This window comes from Clytia hemisphaerica, unplaced genomic scaffold (assembly GCF_902728285.1).
Source record: "Clytia hemisphaerica strain Z4C2 unplaced genomic scaffold, Clytia hemisphaerica genome assembly, whole genome shotgun sequence".
NCBI lineage: Eukaryota > Metazoa > Cnidaria > Hydrozoa > Leptothecata > Clytiidae > Clytia > Clytia hemisphaerica.
Window position 1 is genome coordinate 1,828,431 of NW_027103979.1, and position 21,864 is coordinate 1,850,294.

At 36.2% G+C, this 21,864-nt stretch overlaps 1 protein-coding gene across 2 annotated transcripts in view; it reads right to left on the reverse strand.

Annotated features, from left to right (window-relative positions):
* Positions 1-11,442, reverse strand: part of LOC136810947 (zinc metalloproteinase-disintegrin-like EoMP06) — a 179,583-nt gene extending 168,141 nt beyond the window's left edge. For both annotated transcript variants that reach the window (XM_067067533.1, XM_067067535.1), the window contains exon 1: positions 11,400-11,442. The gene's annotated coding sequence lies outside the window, so the exon portion shown is untranslated. The remainder of the gene's footprint in view (positions 1-11,399) is intronic.
* Positions 11,443-21,864: the final 10,422 nt, after the last annotated feature.

The window sequence follows — 21,864 nt, forward strand, 5'->3', positions numbered from 1 at the left end:
AACAGAAAAGAAGAATTGAAGCAAAAGAAAGATATACCTTTAGTTCTTTACACGATGCAACCAAGTCATTAAGAAGATTAAAACAAGAATATCTAAGCAAGTAATTGAAAAGAAAACAACCAGAACATCTAAAAATTCCCATGTTTTGATCTTCACACTTCTTCCCTACCATTATTGTTATTTTTATTTGGATGCGTGGTCAAACACCCAAGGGAGATAATTAGATATTCTATTGTTATTTGCTTCGAAGAAGAAAAGTCAGGGAGATTTGCAAAGCAGGGTATGCGCCTTGCTGATCGCCCGCGCGGTCCACCTAAATATTTAGGCGAACACTTCAAGTCGGCTCGCATAATTTCTTATACGGGCGCCACCATTCAGATCTCTGATTCGCTTGGACCAACCAATCAGAATATCCGCATAATCATCCTCAGATGAGAATGCAGACGATCTAGGTAAACCAGACCGTAAACATAAGAAATATCAAAATCAAAAAAAAGTTTACGGGCTGGATATCCAGGCTAGCGTAATTATACTAATCATGATATAATATTTAGGCAATTTACAAACTTTCATTTGCTGAAACTCAAAATTATTTTTAAAAACATGTGTAGTTTATGTAAGATTATACAAATTATATTTAAAAAAGCTTTCAGTGCGTTTATATAGATTAAAAAAGAAAGTGAAAGCCGCGTGCATTCACCTTCTGTACTCTCTCTCTTTCTCTTTCATAACCTGAATCAATATAGGGAAATTGTTTACCGAAAGGAAATTCTTTCTCATAATAGAGCACCCGTTTTTTGCTTCGTACATTACGGTCGGCAAAACATATTGTTCTCCAATATATTATTTTATTTGCTTTAAGAAGGAAATTCCTATATTCGATTATTGATTGTTAAAACTGAGAGCAAAAATGTTTCTTGTGCATTGTTTATTACTTTCACTTTCTTTCTATTGTAAGATTATCCAAGTTATTTTTTTCATAATTTTACGGTCGTAATTATTCGTAGTTCCGTTGCTTATTTATTTCTTTATTTTTGGATAGATTTACTGTGGTGAACAAAAGCGAGAAAAGATTATGCCATTGTTATAGAATTATGTTATATAATTTAACTTTTATGATAATTATTAGAAATAATCAGAATACTTTATGCATGGATCGCGCATCGTGAATCATAAATCGTTAGATCGTGCATCTTAAATTACACCAACCCCAATTCTCCTTCAAGGTTAGAAACTTCTAAAAAAACTAAAGAAACTTTTGATTTTCGTTCTTCAGAAGCTGTTCTTCTTCTATGATCATAGGGTCAGTTAGGTGTTCCTTTTCTCCCTCTGAGTCACTATCAACTGGTGTAACTTTATACTGACAAAAATCACTATTTGACCGTAATTCATCAAGGTTCATCCAGTTCATTTCCACGATGTAGGCATTGGATCGAGCTTTCAAAAGATTGTTCTTTGTTTATAGATTTAGTTGACAGTGACCTTTGAATGGGTCTTATATACAGTTTCCCCTGGTCAACATTTTGTCTCAAAGATAGGGTATCAATATTACAGCTTACACTCTAAGTTTGGAACACATTTCATGACCTCAAAACCGCCACAATATTTGAGTCCAGGAAAACCGTCTACACTCATTAAATTATCATTAAAAAAATTTCTAAAAATTTCGGAAATTTCTAGCATCTAATGGTATTTTTGTTGCGATCCTCCGTCCGATACATTAAATTATCATAGGTATCTTTTTCTGTAGCATCAGTCTCTAAAAGAGTCCTTTGGGCACCAAGCACTGCATTACGAAGAACTTGCTTTCCATTTTGTGTTGGAAGCTTCTCTCCTTCTCTATGCGCAAGGCAAAAAAGTTATCACCCCATGCGAAATCGGAGATCTAATTCAAGATGTTGCTGGTGACACTGAAGAGTCATCAACTACTTATCAAGGCAACCTAAATGACATTTACAGGAAATTTTTGTCATGATGAAGAACATAGCTCTCCTAGGATTGGAGGCTGAAGGTAGCTGGTTTGGATAAGAAGCGGAAGCAGCTGGAGTACTTTGACTTCGAAGAGTCACAGGAGTTGAAAATCTGTCTGATCTGAATCGAGGGTTCAAATAATCCATCGTCCTTTGGAAATTCCACATGATCGCCATAACATTCCTTCAAATACATATTTGTTTCGTCAACCTGGTGTGAAATGAAATTATTTAATATTTTTTTTATTTGTAATGATCTTGGGAAATGTCGACAAGAATCTTTCAAGCTAATATTTCATCAAGAAAAAGTTCATGATTTATACATTTACATATCAAATCAAATGTCTTGTGTTGTCGCCGGATAAAAAACGAATTTCGATCAATCTTTCACGAGTGAAATTTGAAAGTTTATGTTCTTTCTTTCAAAGAATCAAAACGAAGTTTCGCCCAACATGTACTAGGAAAAAATATAGTGTCAAACTTACTTTAAAGTGTCTTGATAGATTTGAAGTACAAATCTGAGCTTCTCGGATAGAAATAGGTGGAGAGCCTTCTCTTCTAAGGTTGTGAGTTTTCATCTTTGGACCGTCTGCCGTATGCGTTCTTTGGTTGTTCGTAACGAAAATAACTTTAATAATGTTAATGGTTGAAATTCACTGTTAGTTTAGTACATTGTTAAGTGAATCGTATTGAACGGCTCTTTGTTATAAGAAAACAAAGAAGCGCGTTATAACCATTGTTATCCAGTCATTGAAAGAATAGGTGCAATCAATCAATCAACCAATCAGGTTTTGTAAACTGAAAGGAATCTTTGCGTATGTTATTGTTGATTGGTCACATGCACAACACCCAAAATATTTCGCACGCTTTCTTATCACGGCTCGATTTCAATGGTTTTGAAAGAGATCTCCATCTCATTACCAATCAAACCTTGGAAGATGTAATACTTTTAAGACACCATGTAATTCTCTCATATTTGGTATTCAAATATAGCTTTCCCGATTCAAATATACATCACTGCACGATTGGTTCAAATGCTTGTGAAAAAGTTTTTGGTCGACTTCGAGTATTTTGTCAGAGGGAAGAATAACTTTACATTACTTGATATGCTTGACTATGCAGCGAGATTAGGGTTTATCTTTTTCGCGTACTGTTCTGTGCTTAATCGTAATGGATAGAATAAGCAGAGGGCGGACACTCAGGAAGAAAGATCATAAAATGGGGGTTTATTATAATTAAGGGATATTGGAGCGATCTTAGTGATTTGAAGATTTATGACACTTTTTGGGCAAATATTGTAATGTAAAGTAAAAATAATAATTAAAAAAAATACAAGAAAATGGAAAATGACCCCCTAAAATAAAGGACAGATTTTTATTTTAAATTCATTTCTATTCAATACACGTATTCAAGACAATACACGCTTTTTTGTAAGAATAGTGTTTATTGGCTGAGGGCGAAGTATCGTTAGGAGATAAGGGTGAAATAGTCTCAGCATACTATTGAAATTTGGAGGATTTTTCTTTATACCAAATTTTATCCTAATTTTTTTTGGACACCCTGTATCTCATACAGACTGCGCTCTTCATTTAAGGATTCAGAGATTAGAAGAAATGAAAAACCGATCTACTACATCACAGCCAAACGATAAATTTATAGACGTTGAATTTAGAATTGAAGAAGGCATGAAAAAGGCAGAGGAATCCGCATTATCATATGCAAAAGAGCTTGGAATGATGGAGTCTTTGATACGAGGTTAGTTGATCTTAATCTTCAGTTTGGAAAAGTTTTCTTCTTTCATTACTTTGATTATTCTCACTTATTAAAGATCGCATCGGCTAGGATTATGTACTTATATTGAGTTTCTATTATTTTGTAATAGGTCTCATCAAATCAAAGACTGATACTGCAATCGAGCTCGTTAACTTGGATTATTGTAAGATTTCGACAGTAAAAAAACGCCTTTAAATCAATGACCTTCCAAACATTAAAAAAAAACTTAAATTGCAAAACCCTGTCTAAGTCATTTCAAATAAAAAATCTCGAAACCCTGGAATTCCGAAAATCGAAAACATCCGTGATTGTCACCATTAATCTAAAATTAGACAAACCTGCTTGCTGAGGTACTTTAGAGATTGCAGGGAAATCCAAAACGTATTGCAGGAGGTGTACTTAGATTTTCACGTGTGCCGCCATATATCCCAGGTGGAATGTTTCACAATCTGAAAGTATCATTAGCTCATCAACCAAAATTTCGAAATAGGGATCCACGTGGTAGGCTTCCTTTCTGCCGTTGCCAGGGATAATTTATAATAAATAAAGTAAGGTAATTCAAATAGGAGAAGGAAAACTTTGATATAAAACCAGCTGGAGAAACCCAGCCTAAAAAATCTCGTTCCATTGCAGGTAGAGCGATAGGGATCATTAGGCAGTTAACAACAGATAGTTGATATGGTTTTTGATCCTTCTTCTGCCTAACCACTCTTGGTCAAGGAGAAAATTCTCAAGTTAGTTGAGTACTGCCCTACCTATGGGAAAATGGGTATGTAGTCGTTGCGCAACACATAATATATTAGCAATTTGAAAAGACAATGGATTACTCATACGGCATCAGGGTCCGGGATCAATTGGTAGTCCCTAACAGGGATAGGCATTTGATTACCAGTCAAGCCCCTGCTTCTCTCGATCATTCTTCTCTCTTTGATTCCACCTTGGGATCCAATGAAGGTGAGATCTATTTTTACAGGAGCTAATGTTTGTTTACTTTAACAAGATCTTCTCCTATGCATTTTTTTTGTTTATATTGTCATCACTTGTTTACGCCAGTATTCTGCCATGTTAAACGCCCAATAAAACGTGCCTTCGACCGCCGTAAACTCAACCGAGGCAGACCGCGCAAATTGAGCGAACGTGATGAACGCATTTTGATCAGAAACATTAACCGGTTGCGTAACTCTATTGGGCCGTTTACAGTAAGACGTTCATCTTTAGAATTTGGTATTGACGAGGGAATCTCTATGGCAACAATCTCTAGAGTACTAAGAAAATATTGGTACTGCTACCTACACTCACGTCGTAAAGGTATTATGAAGCGTTCAGACTTCCATAAGAGACTCACTTTTGCCCGAAAAGCATTGAGGTTCCCAAAGAACTTTTGGATGAATCGTATACATTTCTATCTTGATGGCACAGGTTTTACGCATAAGAATAACCCTCACGATGAAGCTCGATCAACAAGAACTATGACACGGAGGATGCGCTCAGAGGGATTAAGTACTTAATGCACAATATAAATGTCAATTTTATCGTAGCATTTTCAGCGCGTCGTGGCGTTGTTTTTTGTAAACATTACTGGAATTCCAAAGCGCTGGAATGGTGACAACTTCTCGGCAATGGAAGGATTTGCCGGACGTGTTTAAAAAGACTGCTCGTATCAAAGGCAACCTGTTTCTTCAGGATGGGTGTCCAATGCAGAATTCCGCAAAGGCGAAAAAAGCTTTCAAAGATGTGGATGCAGAATTATTCCCAATCCCTGCCAAGAAGTATCAATATCAATTCCATAGAAAATGTTTTCAACTTGGTTGCACGTCAATTATCGGGGAAGATGCTTTGAAAAACCACATCACAAGGGAACATTTTGAAGAGTTCAGTGTATAAGTCAAAAACACAATTGAAAACTTTGATAGGCGCATGGTTGACCGTATCATTGAATCAATGCCCAATCGCATGCTAAAGATTGTGAAACGACGTGGTGGCAGACTGCGGTATTAGCTAAATTTATAACTTTTTGTTGCTTGAGGGGTCTACGGCTCTTATGGTTCATAACAAACACAATTAACCATAGTTAACCATAGAAAAAAATTATTCAGAGAGCACCAGTTAAGTGTGGTTAAGCGTGGTTAAGTGTGGTTGACTGTAGGTCATTTTCACTAACAACTAATGAACTTTACTCTTTATGCAGTGGGATCCCCAAAAAATACCAAATTAGCATAGCATCCTGGGCAAGGGTCCATTTCAACAATATTTGGAATTGAAAATGGGAGATGATAAACAACCCAACGTACTTTCATCATGCCATTTTCCATTCCAACCCCTTTTGTTTCGTCGTCCTCATCATTGTCATCTTTCCCATAAGTTACACGACACCGACTTGTAGCAAAAATTGGGACGTCCCGCGTACATTGATTTTTAGGGACAGGACATCTTACAGGGTGACCCTCAAGCAAAACAAGGAGATCATTCCATCTAACCATGCTCTTTGACAACCTAAAGTCATATTGAAAAACATGGCTTCGCAGTGTTCAGCATCCTGCCAAGTGTACTTATCATCTGCTTCGTTCAAAAAGGTTTTAAATATGAATCTGATAGGGTCCATAAAGAAAGTCTTACCAGAGTCTTTCGGTCCAATGATCATGCTATTGCGACGCTTACCCGTACCCTTTTCTAAAAGAAAGCGCATCGATTGAGCATAGCTTAAAACATCAATCCTATTGTGCTCCAAAATTTCAATGGCCAGGCGAAACCAACGTTGCTTGCAACCCGGTACACATGATCCTCTTAAAACCTCCTGCAATACCTCCGTTCTGGCCCGGGGTTCGGGGCGTTCAGCTGAGCCAAAGAGTTTTCCAAATTCGAATTTCCCTCAAAGAGAAATGAGATTTCCTTTGGACGGGCCTGGCGATCGATCAGGAAACGCTAATTCATTTTCCCCTGCATCCATGCGCACCCTGGCCGTAGCCCAGAGATGCTGAACGTCCTCAATATAATTTTCCGCAACATACCTACTAACTTCAAATTTACCAACTCTTGGTACTTTTGGTTGCTTCTGGGCTGCGGCTTCTGTGAACGTCGGGACTGAGACCGTGTGGTTGGTCTGCTGGATGATGGGGTGTTGTTTGTGGTGGGTTGGGCTTTTGCTTCCGTTGTCGCTTTTGCATTCAAGCGTCGTTTGGCAACAGCTTTCTTTGTTTTGGGTGACCCAAGAGCAGCAAGCAGGGGATGGTTGGTGCTAAAGACTGTATCAGGGTCTTCTTTGACAGTATAGCGTTGCGCATATGGATACATATTGACCACAATGTCATGATCTTCCATCAACTTAGTTTTGATTGAATTCCAACGCATCACTGTGGTTAGTTTAAGTGCCAGGGGATAGTGGAACCCGGATTGTTTGGATGCGCGTCACGACCACATGCCCAATACTCTACTCGTCCCTGAGCTTCACTCTCATTGAATAGGCCCACCACCAACCAAGCAAAATCTTGTCAAATCCGCTCGGCTGTACGTTACAAGATACGTCATGTGGTCTTGTCTTGAATGCAAGGGTGGTAGTTTGCTGGGCTTTGCTGGTATCTCCATGGCTTTGTGCTAAAAGGTACGAACTACAAGATATAGATAAAGCTTCACTTAGCAGCTGGTCAGGTACCAAGCCGTAGACATACAGTTTTATCATCAAGCAGAAAGAATAGAATGCTGTACACATAGCTATAAAAAAATTGATGCATGTGAAACCATAATACACCATAAAAGTGAGAATGAAAAGAGACTTAACACCGTGGTCAAGGACTTAAAGGCAAAATGTCAGGAATACCTAAAAGACAAAAATCAAGTAACTGATCTAATCCAGAGCCAATTTTCCGTCCTGGAAAAGAAGCTATCCACTAAAATTGAAGAGACAGTGAATGCTAAGATTTCGAAAGTCCAAGTGGCTAAAGAACCAAAAAGTTTTGCCGACGCTGCGAAAGTAAATGGTTCGTTGAACCTAAACAACATGAAGCAGTTACTCAGAAGGGAGAAAGTCGAAGAACAAATCGAAGACCAAAGAAAGCTGTCAATAGAAGCAAACATCATCATCCACGGGGTGCGTGAAAAAGAAAATGAAGTAGATATCGATTTCGTAAACGAACTGAACGACATCAACGTAAAAACTCAACCAACCTTCGTCTCTCGAGTTGGAAAACAATCAAATGGTGTGCGTCCAATCAAAGTCGCCTTCAAAGACAGTCATATAAAGTACCGCTTCATGAAGAAGTTGACTGAGCTAAGACAGCACGAGAAGTACGTAAAATTGAGCATCACCGACGATTTAACGAAAATCGAGAGAGAGCAAATCAAAGAATGGAAAAGAAGAGCAGATGAGATGAATAAAGCCAAGTCGAATGAAGACTTTAATTGGAGGGTGCGGGGAAGTCCTCGTGACAAACTGTACCTAAAAAAGATTTTTGTACAAGATCGGTTTAGAGGCCCTCGTGTGCCTGGACCGTAATTCTTTAATAAATAAATAAATAAATAAGGCCTTCGGTCCAGATAACATACCGCCTATTATCTGGAAGGACAGGAATTTTCATGCTATCCTTTCGAGGCTCTGCAACTTCGCGTTTGAAGACAAAGTTTGTACAACATACTGATTAAAATCGACCATTGTTCCAGTACCAAAAAAGGGAGACCTTAGTCATGCCACAAACTATCTCTTCTCCTAATCGTAACAAAAATCTACACCAATGTTGAACCCATTCTGCGTAAAAATCAAAACGGTTTTCAAAGTGGTCGTTCTACTTTAAGCCAAGTTCTTGCTCTTCGACGAATCTTAGAGGAAGTTAGAAACCTCAATCTTGAAGCAATTTTGATGTTTGTTGATTTTAAGAAAGCCTTTGATTCGGTTGATCGCCATTTAATGTTTGATATTCTCTCTTTTTACATCATCCCTCAAAAGATCATCGATGCCATAAAATTTCTGTACACTAATACAAATTCCCAGCACAAACACCTGAAGGTGAGACTTCAACTTTTTCTATTTTTGCTTCAAGGTATATCCTTGTATCACCTTGAAGCAAAAATTGAAAAAGTTGAAGTCTCACCATCAGGTGTTTGTGCTGGGAATTTGTATTAGTGTACAGAAACAGTGTACCCTTGCACCATTTCTCTTTATTGTAGTTGTCGATTACCGATTACCGTAATCCTGCCGTTCATTTAACATATTCAGACTTTGATGACGATATAGCACTTATTAGCTCTACCTCTTGAAGTATAAATTCTGCAGAATATCAATAAGGGTTGTATTTTCGAGTTCTGGCGGCAATTGAAGACGTATCGATTTCCAGAGCCATGAGCGGACGATATGGTCGATCATTCGAGATTTGCTGAAAACGTTCTGTCATAAAGGTAGCATCATTCGTACCACGATTCTGACGGAAACCATACTGGTTGTCGGTGAGTTGATGGTCATACCATGATTGTAATCTCGAGAGAATGACACAGATTACAGTTTTGCATACTATCGAACCGATATTAAGACCTCGGTCAATGGCTGGATCACTTTTTGGGCCTTTCCCTTTCCATAAGGCTTTAATTTTCCCGTTTCCCCATGTTTCAGGAACAGTTTTTTCGACCCATACAAGTTTAACAAGTTTCATAAAGAAATCCATAAAGTTAGAATAGTTTCTTGCATGTTTGAGGATTTCAGGTGGGCTATCTTTTGACGCTTTTGTATTTTTCAGATTGGATAAACTTTTTACAACTTCCTCTCGAGTGGAAATATCATTATCAAATGGGTATTGTCGAGAGAGTTCTCTTAAATCATTAACAAAGTCAGGAGTGTCAGTAATTAATTCTGGGGGAGTTCATCTTCTTGAGGTATTGGTGTATTAAAATGATTAAAGTGGGAAACGAGTTTTTCTGGTGGACAAGATGACGAAGATGATTTCATTGTGGTTAATTGTGCTTTAGCTCTTGTGATCAGTCACAGTGATTTTAGGTAAGGACATTTTTAGTTCAGAGATCTTTTTATTAAGTTTTATTTTATCTATACGTTTAAGGTTTAGTTCAGTTTCATTGCTTAGAATTTCTGGTAAGAGATGGTTATCATTTACACAGTTGAATGGAAATCTTAAGCAGTCTTTACATGACCAGATGGAACGGTTAATGTCATTTAAAGGGGTAGATTTAATACATTTTTTATGCAGAAAGTGTTTACCCATTTTACACTCAATTTTATCATTGTGTGCAATGGCTTTATTACAACAACTACAATTATAGATTAGGTTGTTTAGATTGAGTGATGAGTTGGATTGATCGATATGTGCATTAGTAACGTGGCTAAAGGGGATCAAGTCAGATGTGCAAACAGGGCAAAAGTAGGGATGATTATTGTTAGATAGTTGAGATAGTTGACGTTTTGTGATTTTAAAACATTTGGCGTGAACCCAGGTATTACAGAGTTCGCACAGGATACAGTCATCAAGACATAATTTTTTGCACTTATGGCAGATAACTGATTCAATGGAAAGGATGTTCATAGTTATAGATTGTTAAGATCTGTGATAGACTTGATAGATATTATTTGACTGTTCATTTTTTCTCACCAAGGTTACACCATTTACTGTCCAAATGTATTTAAAACCTTTAGGCCGGAGTTGGTTTCGCGCAGCCTTGAATACATTGCCATTTTGTCTTGTTAGACTTTCATTTACGTAGATTTTGTTGTCGCAACCTTTGAAATTAATGTCCTTTACAGTTTTACCCTTCAATTTATTTCTATTTGAAAAAAATTGGTTACGTGTTCTTCTTGACAGGAATTTCACAATTGGGAGCATTAGGTTCTTGGTTTGTTTTGTGACTAATCTCAATATCATTGAGGGTCAGTTCAATGTTCATTAATTTTGCCACATCGATCACTATCTTATCCGTATTTTCATTTTTCATCTTTGGGATACCACATACGTCTACCATGGCTCTTATTACGTACTGCTCTAGATCATTGTTACCAGCGTTTGATTTGTTTGCAATAGTTTTTACATCACCCAGGGATTTTGCGTTGTTTTTTATATCAGCTTTGTTGTTATTTACAGATTTGATTAAGGTAGCAATGTCTTTTTCAAGTTTCTTTATAGTTTTTTTGTTGTCTTCAAATTCAGTGTTCATCAGCTTTTGGGATTCTATTACCCCATCTACATTTTTCTTCATTGTGTCCATGTTTGATATTATGCTAGTGATCTGTTGGTTCGTTTTTAGATAGTTTTGTTCTAACTTATCCGTTTTGGATTCAAGGTCACTAAGTTTTTTCAGAATTTTTTGGTTTGATTTCAGGATGAGTATTGTTTTGGTTGAAGATGTCTCTGAGTGTTGGGGCAGTCGGTGTAATGTAATCATCATCTTTTTTTGGTTCCTCTGCTGTGTCAAAGAATTTTTCGTGGTTGTTGGTGTCATCTTTTTTTGGTTCTTGTGTTTCGTTTTGTTTAAATGTCACCTCCTCGTCTTTCTCTAGGTCTTCCAATTCATTATTTTCATTTTTGTTGATCATTGCACAAGCCATTATTGTGTTGTGTTGTATATGGTGGTTGTTGTTGTTTTTTTGTATCTTCTGTTGTTGTTGTTTTTATCTTCTTCTTTTTTTTCGTTAATATCTAAAGAACAATGGCCTCAGCTCTCCAAGGCCTTATACTCAGTGACTAAATGGAATGAGTATTTTTTATCTGTCAAAGATAAAATCAAAGAAACAACAACATCAGAACTGAAAAAGATGGAAGGCAAAAAGTTTGACTATCTGCAGGAATCTTTTTATAATTAATTATTATGAGTATCTAGCTCAAGTTTTTTATTTTATGCAAACTATATGTAAAATGTGTTCTCTTGTTGGTTGGATTTTCTTAATAGTTGAAGGTCCAAACATTAAACAATGCAATGGACAAAATATAGAGTAAATTAAAAAATAATTTTTCTTTCAGTTATAATCGTGAAGTCTTCAGACGACATTTTCGCTTCACAAAGACTAACGCTGAGACGATAACACGGAAACTTCTAAAAGTTGGGGCATTCCCAGTCAAAGGTTCTGGTCGAGAGATGATTCCCCCACATAAGCAGGTAGCTAATGGAAATCTGTATATAAAATGAAAACTCTTCCCATCATGTATTGGATGCCAAAAATGCATAAAAATCCTATTGGTTTCAGATTTATTGTAGCCTCTAAAACTTGTAGCACCAAACCGTTGACCGCAGTTGTTTAAAATGTTTTTAAAGTTCTTTACAAACATGTTGAAAGTTTTCACAGAAAATCAAGATTCTTTTCTGGGTTTAGCAAATTTTGGGTGGTTCAAAATTCTTCACCGGTTATTGAACATCTAAATCGGATAAATGCTAAGAAAAAAGCACAAAGAATTTCTACCTTCGATTTTGCTACACTTTATACCACTCTTCCTCATGAATTACTTGTAAAAACTTTGACATATATCATTAATTTCGTTTTTGATGGGGCCTGTCGCAATAAACTTGGATTTTCTGGAAATTCAGTCTATTGGACAGCAAAAGGAAAAGATAACAGATTTTTTACCAACATTTCCTTATCAGAGTGTGTTGAATTTTTAATCAAGAATTGCTATTTCAAAGTTGGTAATCATATACTCAGATAGGGAATAGATCCAGCTCCATTTTTTCTCGTGTTATAATGATATATATCTGGAAGAGCTACAGTTGAAAGTTGAACATCATGGAACACATGCAACATTTTTGGATCTAGATATAAGCATTGAAAATAACATCTTTCGCTACAAATTGTTTGACAAGAGAGACGCCTTTCCCCTTTTCATCGTGAGAATGTCACATAAAGATAGTAATTTACCATCAATCATCTTTTACAGTTCTATATATTCTGAGGTCCTACGCATCGCTAGATGCACTCTTCTTTTTGAAGATGTTCTGCCCAGAATTTTAGAACTTTTCAAGCGCATGCTCAATCAGGGAGCTGAAGGTGATCTGCCGATTAGTGTCTCTTGCCGAATAGCAGATTCCGCTTTTAGTGCCCAGTCCGTATTCCGTTACTCGGCAGAGCTTCCGTTATTAGGCAGCTGTTTGTTTATATAAAAAAAATTAAATAAAGATGGTACCAAAAAAATTCTCGCAGATATGAACTGCACATGTGGTCACGCTAAGAGCTGGAACACTGCAAAGCAAGACTGCAAGAGAAAATATTTATTCTGTCAAGAATAGAAGCAAATATCAGTGACTGATAAACGTTTGGTAAGGTTTATGATGAAGAAAAAGCTAAGATTATTGTGTCACTTTTCATAATCAGTCATCGTTTCTGCCCCCCCCCCCTTAAATTTTTGTAAGTGGGTCTTTTTTTCTTTCAATTTCCTAGATATAAGGGGAGTTTTACCATTTAAGGGGAGTATTGATAGATGGTGGGGGTGGGGGTTGCCACAAATATCAGCAAAGTTCAAGTGGGAAAGTCAGTTAACAAAGCATATCTCAAAATGTCTGCCTACATGCTGCACGGCGCTGCCGTTTTCACTGCAGAACCTGAAAATAATACCTATCAAGTACTCCAAAGTTGTGTGTAAAACAACAGTTAGGAGTTTTGCTTGTTGATAAAATTGCACCATTTTAATAAGGGGGTTGCCAGTTAAGGGGAGTCTCTTCGACTTCTTTAGGTATAACCTATGATCAGATCGTCATTGTTTTTCTGCCCACCACACTAAGGGGGTGGTTACACGTCCCCGAAGTGAAACTCACTCCGGAGTGAAATTCCACTCGGGTGTGAAAAATTTTCATGTTATAGACACCTTTCACTTCACTTCACTTCGGTCATTTTTCACTTCGCCCTCACTTCGGGTCAAAATCCAATTAAGCAGTTTGATGCAAACAGTTGCTGGAGATCCTCCCCATAGTGTTTTGAGAGTTTCCCAGTTGTCAAGCTCTCTTCCTTTTGTAGAATCATACATCAAGTTGCAAAATAAGCTTTCACTTCGGTCTCTACTCAAATATTTTGAGATACACAGAGTTTTCACACCGGAGTGAAATTTAATGCCTGTCTTTTTGACCGACGTGAAATCACTCCGGAATGAAGTTTCACTTCACTTCACCCGTGTATACAACATGTGAGGTTTGTGAATACACCGAAGTGTTTTCACTTCACTTCACTTCGGCTACCCGAAGTTAACCTGAGATCAGATTGTGAATTTTTTCTGCACACCACGCTGAAGCTCTAAAGGGGTGTGTGAAAACAAACAATCTGACGAATATGCAATCTCGAAATCGTAAGGACCGCGTTCGTCTAAAAGTACGATGGCCCAGAAGGCTCAAAACGCGCACTTCTAGTTTTTACGCACTTCCAGTTCTTATAAAATTTGTGAACTAGAACTGCCTAGGGTCAATGGCCCAGAAGGCTCAAGTGACACTGCGCACTTCTGAGTTTTTGTCAGGGCGAGAAATTTCCAAGCGAGCGGCCCGCGCGATGAATTTTTTTTCGGTCTTTAAAATGAATGTCGAGTTACGCAAAATGAGTTAACATTTCTGAGTCAAGTGCTGGTCAGCAAAATCCCCCAGTGGCAAAAATCGGGGAAGCAAAAAGTGAACAAATATCAACTTTGTTTTTTTTGCCTCCACGCCGCCCGCTAGGCATTTCCCCCATTGGACCACCCTCTCTAGTGCATGAAAACTAGAAAGTGTGTGGGTGTGTTTTGAGTCTTCTGCTGTGAACTGAACGCTAAAATAACTCGAGAATCCGAGAATCTACAGAAAGGAAAATAACTCGAAAATTTAAAAGAAACGAAACCGAGTTAAAAAACGAGAAATGATTCGTAAATTTAAATGAGTAGTTAAGATATAATCAGAAATAACTCGAGATTTTAAAGTCACGGAAAAAAACGAGCTACAAAATTGAAAAAGACGTCATATAGAAGGTACAAAATGACGTCAAAATCTCCGAAAAATTACGTCATAACTCGGTTTTTTCGTAACTTGGTTTTTGTAACTCGAGAAAAATAACTCGGGATTTCCGAGCCTCTTCTCTATTATCATCAACTCATTTATCACAACTCGGTATATATTTTGCTGACCAGAACGGCTATCTTTCGAGGGGAACTTTTGCGTCTCTAAAATATTTTTAGAAGTGCGCAGTGTCGTCACAAAAAAACTCGGAAGTGCGCAGTGTCTTGTGAGCCTTCTGGGCCATGACCCTAGGCAGTTCTAGTTCACAAATTTTATAAGAACTGGAAGTGCGTGGTGAGCCTTAGGGGCCATCGTATAAAAGGACTGGGAATGACAACAAAGTTGCGCGATTGTGTTTGTGAATAGGGCGCCGTATTAGTTTTTATTTTTCCGGCGCACAACAAGATTCTTGTTGTAAAATTTTCCGCGGGAGGACTATTTTCCTCAGATGTATAATTTTCAAGTGCCTTTAGAGGTTTACCGTGCGGGTAAGAAAATTATGAACATCTGTTATCAGGTTACCCGAAGTGAAACAGTACGTGTAACCACCCCCTAAAAAGGGATGGGGTCAATCGAACTGTTCGATTACCGAACCCAATGGAACACCTATCGAATCGGGAAAACTTTCGTAAAGTTCGATGACTGTTCGATTATACGATTATAGTTCGATGAATACGATTGAGGTTCGATTAAATTGATTAATACCTTGCCGCCAAATTTTGTATTTATATTCTGAGGGCGTATTCTCGCGGGCCATCCTGTATCTATCCCATCGGATGGGACAAGCTGGAACTTTTACAAGCTCTTTGTTGGTCGTTAATTTGTAAAAAAAAAATTCTAAATTTTTATTACTTTCTTTAAAGAAAGTGTCATCTCTATTATTTCAAATGATCAATAATGAGTGAAGCATACGGTGCCTGTGTTTTGATTATAAACAACCTTGTAATTTTCTGAAAGGTAAAGAATAGTAGAATCAATCCGACACAATCATTGAACAACATCGAACTTTCATCAAACCACATCAAACTTAAATCAAACTCATCGAATATCAATCGAACTTCATAGAACAAAGAACACTCATCGAACTAAATCAAACTTATCAAGAAATTTTCGTAAAGTTCGATAGCTGTACGATCGGGTTCGGTAATTGAACAGCTATCGTTCGATTTTGATTGATAAAGTTCGATGGTTCGATAACGAAAATCGGTTCGATAGGGTTCGGTTGTCACCGTCTGGATATGCTATCTCAAAATCATAAGACCGTGTTAAAAGGACTGACAACAAAGGAATGACAACAAAGTTGCCTGATTGTGCTTATGAATCGAGCGCCATATCACTATCAGGAAAATTTATTTTTTAATTTTAAGTCACAAAACAAGATTCTTTTTGTAGAATTTTCGGCGAGAGTTGACTTTTCCTCAGATGGTCTTCAGAGGTTTACCGTGCCCGTAAGAAAATTGAAAACAGCTGTTTTAGTTGTTTTGGAGAACGTGACGGCCTAATAATTAATTGCTCCACAACAGTTACAAGATAATTTATATTCCTCCTTTTTAATATGGTAACAATAGACCTTAATGAGTTTGTCATCGTAGGGATTTCAGGGAGTGAGAATTAAATTGCCTGATCTGAAAAAGATTCTCTGTATATTATGCTAAATTAAATTTACATAATTAAATTATATTCTATAGTAGTACTTATAACATGATATATTTGTACAGTATATTTGTTATTGATTATTGTTTAATAGATGCTCCAAGATAAAATTGAAAAATGAAAGACAAATAAACAGTAAACGACACATTTTTTGAAGAATAAATCCTGATTAGAGATGACTACCGTAAACAAAAACACATGTAAATAAAAAAAGTTGAACTTGAAAACATTCATCAAATTTCTTTGTCATTCAGAAACTTTCCGTGGACAGTAAAATAGTTAAAAAGAAATTTTTATGAGAATATTCAATAAAATATGTGATTTTTATTATACATTTTGAAAGCAAGGCACATTTCCCTAGTGGGGCACAAGTACGTTTCACTGGTGCAAGTGTCTTTTTAAAAAACACTTTGAAGATTTCTGACATGGTCTCAGATTAACTATTATGGCAAATTTTTTCTACTTTTAATGGTAAAAATGGGAAATTTTTTAATTTTTTGATTTAACGAAAAATTTCTACTTCAGTCGTCAGGGTCAGTGCTCCCCTTTTGAGTTAAAATGTATTTGGTAAAGTGTAAAGTTTCAGCCATGTATTATATTATCAGAAAAAAGTTTTCAATATGTTTCCATCCTACTTTTTTGAAAGGTGACATTTTAGATATCCAGGTATCCCAGGCTTTATTTATGTTACTGATTTACGCCAGAGAATACCCTGGTTGGCTGATTTATCAAAACAATACGTCATAAAAAATCTTTTAAAAAAGATGTTACAAAGTTCACTGCAATGCAATGGTTTCAAATCGAGGAACAAATGAAAACTGACGTTTTGTTTTTGAATTACCTAACCTTTCGTGTTCAGAAACCAGCCAATGCCAGGGTATTATCCAGCGCTTAGTAATCGCCAAAAAGCTGATAATACGTAGGGAAGACATCCATACAGGTAATACAATATTTTGTAACTATTACTAAAGAAGCCATGTTTTTAAAGGTTCTAAGATTTTCAATATTTTGTACATTGTACGCTTTTCTTTTCTTCAGGAAAGTTTGATTTGCTGACTAACAGATTTTAAGATAAACTCGTATTACATGAAGGTGCAGTGTTCATTTGTCTTGCTAGTTGATATCTGTCACCATATTTAGATGTTGCAGATCAAGAGATGAGAGAAGAATTCTTCAATTATGTAATGGAGCAGCTTCCAAAATCACGTTCCGCGCTATCAGATGAAAGATATGACAAAATTGTGGAGGAGCTAAAAAAGGAAAAAGCAAAGGCTGACCCTAACACTAAAAAACGTATCATCAGAAAAGGATTTTTTCTGAAGAATTGCCCTATATTTGGAATTAAGGACATGTTGTGTACACCATTAAAGGAGGTATTATTAATTCATGTGTACCTTAAAGAAATAGAGAATAGGGAAAACTAAAGTGGGTTGACTTTTTTTATTCCAGATAGAGTGGACGTCCTAGAAGTTTGCACTGGCTGACATTTTTTAAACTAGATTTTCTACACATCATTTTTGATTTCGCTGTTTCAAATTCAATGGAATAAGTATTGTCTGAGGATAATGGTCTGAGAATCATGCTCTGTTGATTACTTTAAATTGAAATTATGCTGGAGATATAGCTCAAGATTTTGAACTTCAAATACACACATTTGAAAATATTTTGTCATTGAATTTTCATATTAGAATTGTTGCCAAAACCGATTCCCATTGATTTCGTTCTCTTTATATTCCAGGGAGAAACTTGTGCAGCAAACAATCCCCTTGGAGATGGGAGGAAAGTCGTTCGCATCTCTGAGATGTTTGATGCAATATATGATGCTCATGTTAATGAGGGTGGTCACTGTGGCCAGAAGAAAACCAAGTCGAAGGTTTGATTCTAAACTACCTTCTATATTTTGAACAGTATTGAGGTAGTATTCAAATTTATTTCTCAGCTGTTATGATAGAAGAACATGCTCTAACTTGAGAGACATCTCTTGACAATCTGAAATTAAAAAAATAACTATTGTGACTCTTCGTTTAAATAGAATTTGACTAGTTCCTTTCAAGGAGCCTTACTTGCATTAATGCATATACAAAATAAATAAAACTTCATTTTCTAGTTAGATGATGTGTATCAAATATAACAATGGACATAGTAGCCAAATTCATCAGTCTTTGTATCCCATGCAAATTGTGCGAGCCGCAACGGAACACTGATACTCTGGATCCATTAATATCGAAGCATTTCATGGATAGGATGCTGGTATTTTCAGTTTTATTATTTTCACTTTGTTCAAAGTTGTTTTTTAATCAGTGATTCTATCCCAATATATTGACACCCAAAGTTCCAGTGCAGATGTCTTGAATTTGGAATTTTCGATGTCAATATGTCAATATCTTAGGATAGAATCACTGTTGACAACTTTGACTAGAATTTTTCATTATAGCTATTCATGGATTAAGTTTCAAGTTTCATTTTTTATGCAGGAATCCCTTTAAACAACGATTGAACCTCAAAGAAGTCTAAATAAAAGTAACCCCTAACACAGCTTTATTACATTTTATTAGATTGATCTGATTGATAAAACCCAAGACCCTGATGATCCTTACCGTCACATCGGTCCCATTGCTGATCACTTTTCCAATTATCGAGCCTTATTTCCATTGAAATCAAAAGAGCCAGGAGAAGTTGCAAAAATGATGAAAATTCGTTATCTCCAATATTTTGGTTTGCCAAAGATTATGCAGTCAGGTATCTAGTTTTTGGTATCAGTCATGATTCTGATGATACAATGAGAGTGAATAAGAAGAAAGATTAGTTTTTTTTCTTTCGTTTGTTACATCTGGATACATTCAGATACATTCATGACTGATAAGATCTTTGAAATCTTTAGTTGTTATATTTTCTCTTTTTACATCGATAGCCAATCTCTTTATTGTTTTATTTTAGTTTTTATATATTCAGCAAAATGAACAATAGGATTATTTGCTCCAGCTTGTAGTCAGTGATAATTTAGAACTGTACATGTGTTCATACCTATAATTTATATTTCAGATAATGGTGCTGAATTTATCGATAGCATTATTAAAGCACTCCTTGTACTGTGGCCTGGTCACTGCCAAATAATAAATGGATCTCCAAGGCATTCCCAGTCCCAAGGTAAAAAGCTAATTGAATGTTTTTATTCGAAACATATAAATTGCCAAGAGAAAACCTATTACATCAACCTTTCCCATCCTTTTTTTTTTGAAACCAAAAGCTTGTAACAATGGTTTTGATACCGTTGGAAAGATATTTTCATTCTCTCTCTTAAAGAATCTGGTTTATGCCCTTTAAAATCAAGTGATCAGGAGTTATGGCCTTTATTGGTTATAGAAGCTAGTTTCTTCTTCATTGTAAAGTGGAAAGGCTAACTTAGATTTTGGCCTATTAGTTTTCAAAATGTCGATAGGTATTTCTGGTGTCATAAAGTTTTGCTTGTGAGAAAATTTTAACCCTCGTCCTCTGACCTGCAGTCCTTGGTCCGTCTGTGAAGTGGCTCAGATATCAATACATCAATACTTCAAATTGTCATTAAGGAGTTGAAATCTTCAGGAGGTCCCTTTTCTGAGGGGAGAAATCTTCATTATTGAATCGATGTAGGTCCGAAGCTATCACAGAGCTCTGACAGCTGATACATTCTTTTTTAGAATGATGAATCAAAACTTCGATGGTATTTCACCTCAACCTGAGGAGAGGTTAAATAATGAAAAAGAAACACATGCCAACTTTTCAAGTATTGTAAGGACCCTCTGTCAGATATGAATTTCTGTTAAAATTGGAAACCTGCCAGTACGAAAAATTTCATATTTTTTCTATTTTTATCCTGAAATGTTACAAAGGTGACCAAAAGTAGACGAAAAATTGAAAACAAATTATTTTTTTTACCCTTAACAATGCTACATAATTTTATAGCTGATACATTCATTTTTGAGATATTTAAAATAGACAGAGTGTATTGTATGCTTCAAATCTAAGAGAACTAATTTCGACAATGTATGAATTTTGCAATTCCGTTTCATTTGCAATACCGTTTGAAAATTTGAAATAAAAATGATAAATCTCTTCACAGTGCTCTGACAGCTGATACATTCTTTTTTAGAATGATGAATCAAACTTTGATGCTGTTTCACCTCAACCTGAGGAGAGGTTAAATAATGAAATGGAAGCACATGCCAACTCTTTAAGTATTGTAAGGAAAGACTTGTTTTTCATGTCTAAAAGACCGAAATCATTTATTGTGCTGATAATTTTGAATATACATAATAGGGGGGTGAGGATTGAAGTTGTTGGCAAACGGGAACCTTCAGCTTAAGTTTGAAAATTGAAAAAAATTATAATTTTCACCCAAAACGATGTTACATAATTTTAAAGCTGAATACATTCTTTTTTAGGATGATGAATCAAACTTGAAGGTCTTTCACCTGAGCCATACCATGACACCGTAATGAATATACACTCCGAACCCTCAACTATTGTAAGGAAAAGAGCTCGTTTTGTTTCATGCAAAAAAGGCCAAAAGTACCCTAAGTGGATTTTAAGCTTCAATTCTAATGCTATACTGTATTAAAAACTGACAAATATATTGAAGATATTCCTTTTGGCTTTCAGAAAATCAAAACAGAACTGAAAAACCTTAACTTTTTCCAATTTAAATGGCATTTTCGTAAATTGTACTTTTTCGCTGGTCAGTGGTAGGTGAAAACTTTATGATGACTTTATCGCATGTACGATGACATCACAAACTCCAAATTTTCCCATGAGTTCCAATTTTGGTAGTGAACATTCCTGCCTAGTTTCAAGTTCATAATCATAAAGATAAAGAATTAAGCAGGGTGGTGTAAAACACCCCACTGATAATACAAAACTAAAAAAAGCCTGATAATGATAGAATTGAAACACTTTGGAGCAGAGAAGAGGTATTTCTCTCCTTCAAGTGCGTTGTTAATTTAAAGGATACAACAAATAACACAGCATATTGAAAATTGTTTTATTTTTTATATAGAATGACGAGTCATGCTTTCAATGTGTTTCACACGAGCGTCAAAAATTGAGGGACAAGGTCGACAAAAATCTCGAAAAGAACCGAGTCATGATGATTAATAAACATGCCAAATCAAAGGGCACAAAATTGGCATGTTTTTCGGTAGAAGAACATGTGTCAATTCAAGCCCCAAAGCGTTTGAGGGGCAGTGGCATAACAAGACTTCCATGTATTGTGTTAGCTAAATCTGAACAAAATGGCCAGAAAAGATACAAACTTATGTGCCAGTATGGCATTCTGAATGGAACATTTACTGCATCTGATCTTGCAAAGTTTCCTGACAATGTAACAGGAAAAGGAGACACCAAAATAACATTACATGCAGCTTGTTTGAAGTTCTTTGGAAAGGATCATACATTCTGCCGATGTACAACAGCTTGCCGAACTAAGATTTGTAAATGTTTCCTCAATGACTTACCATGCACTTCTAAATGCCACAAAGGAAACAACGAAAAATGCCTCAACACCAAA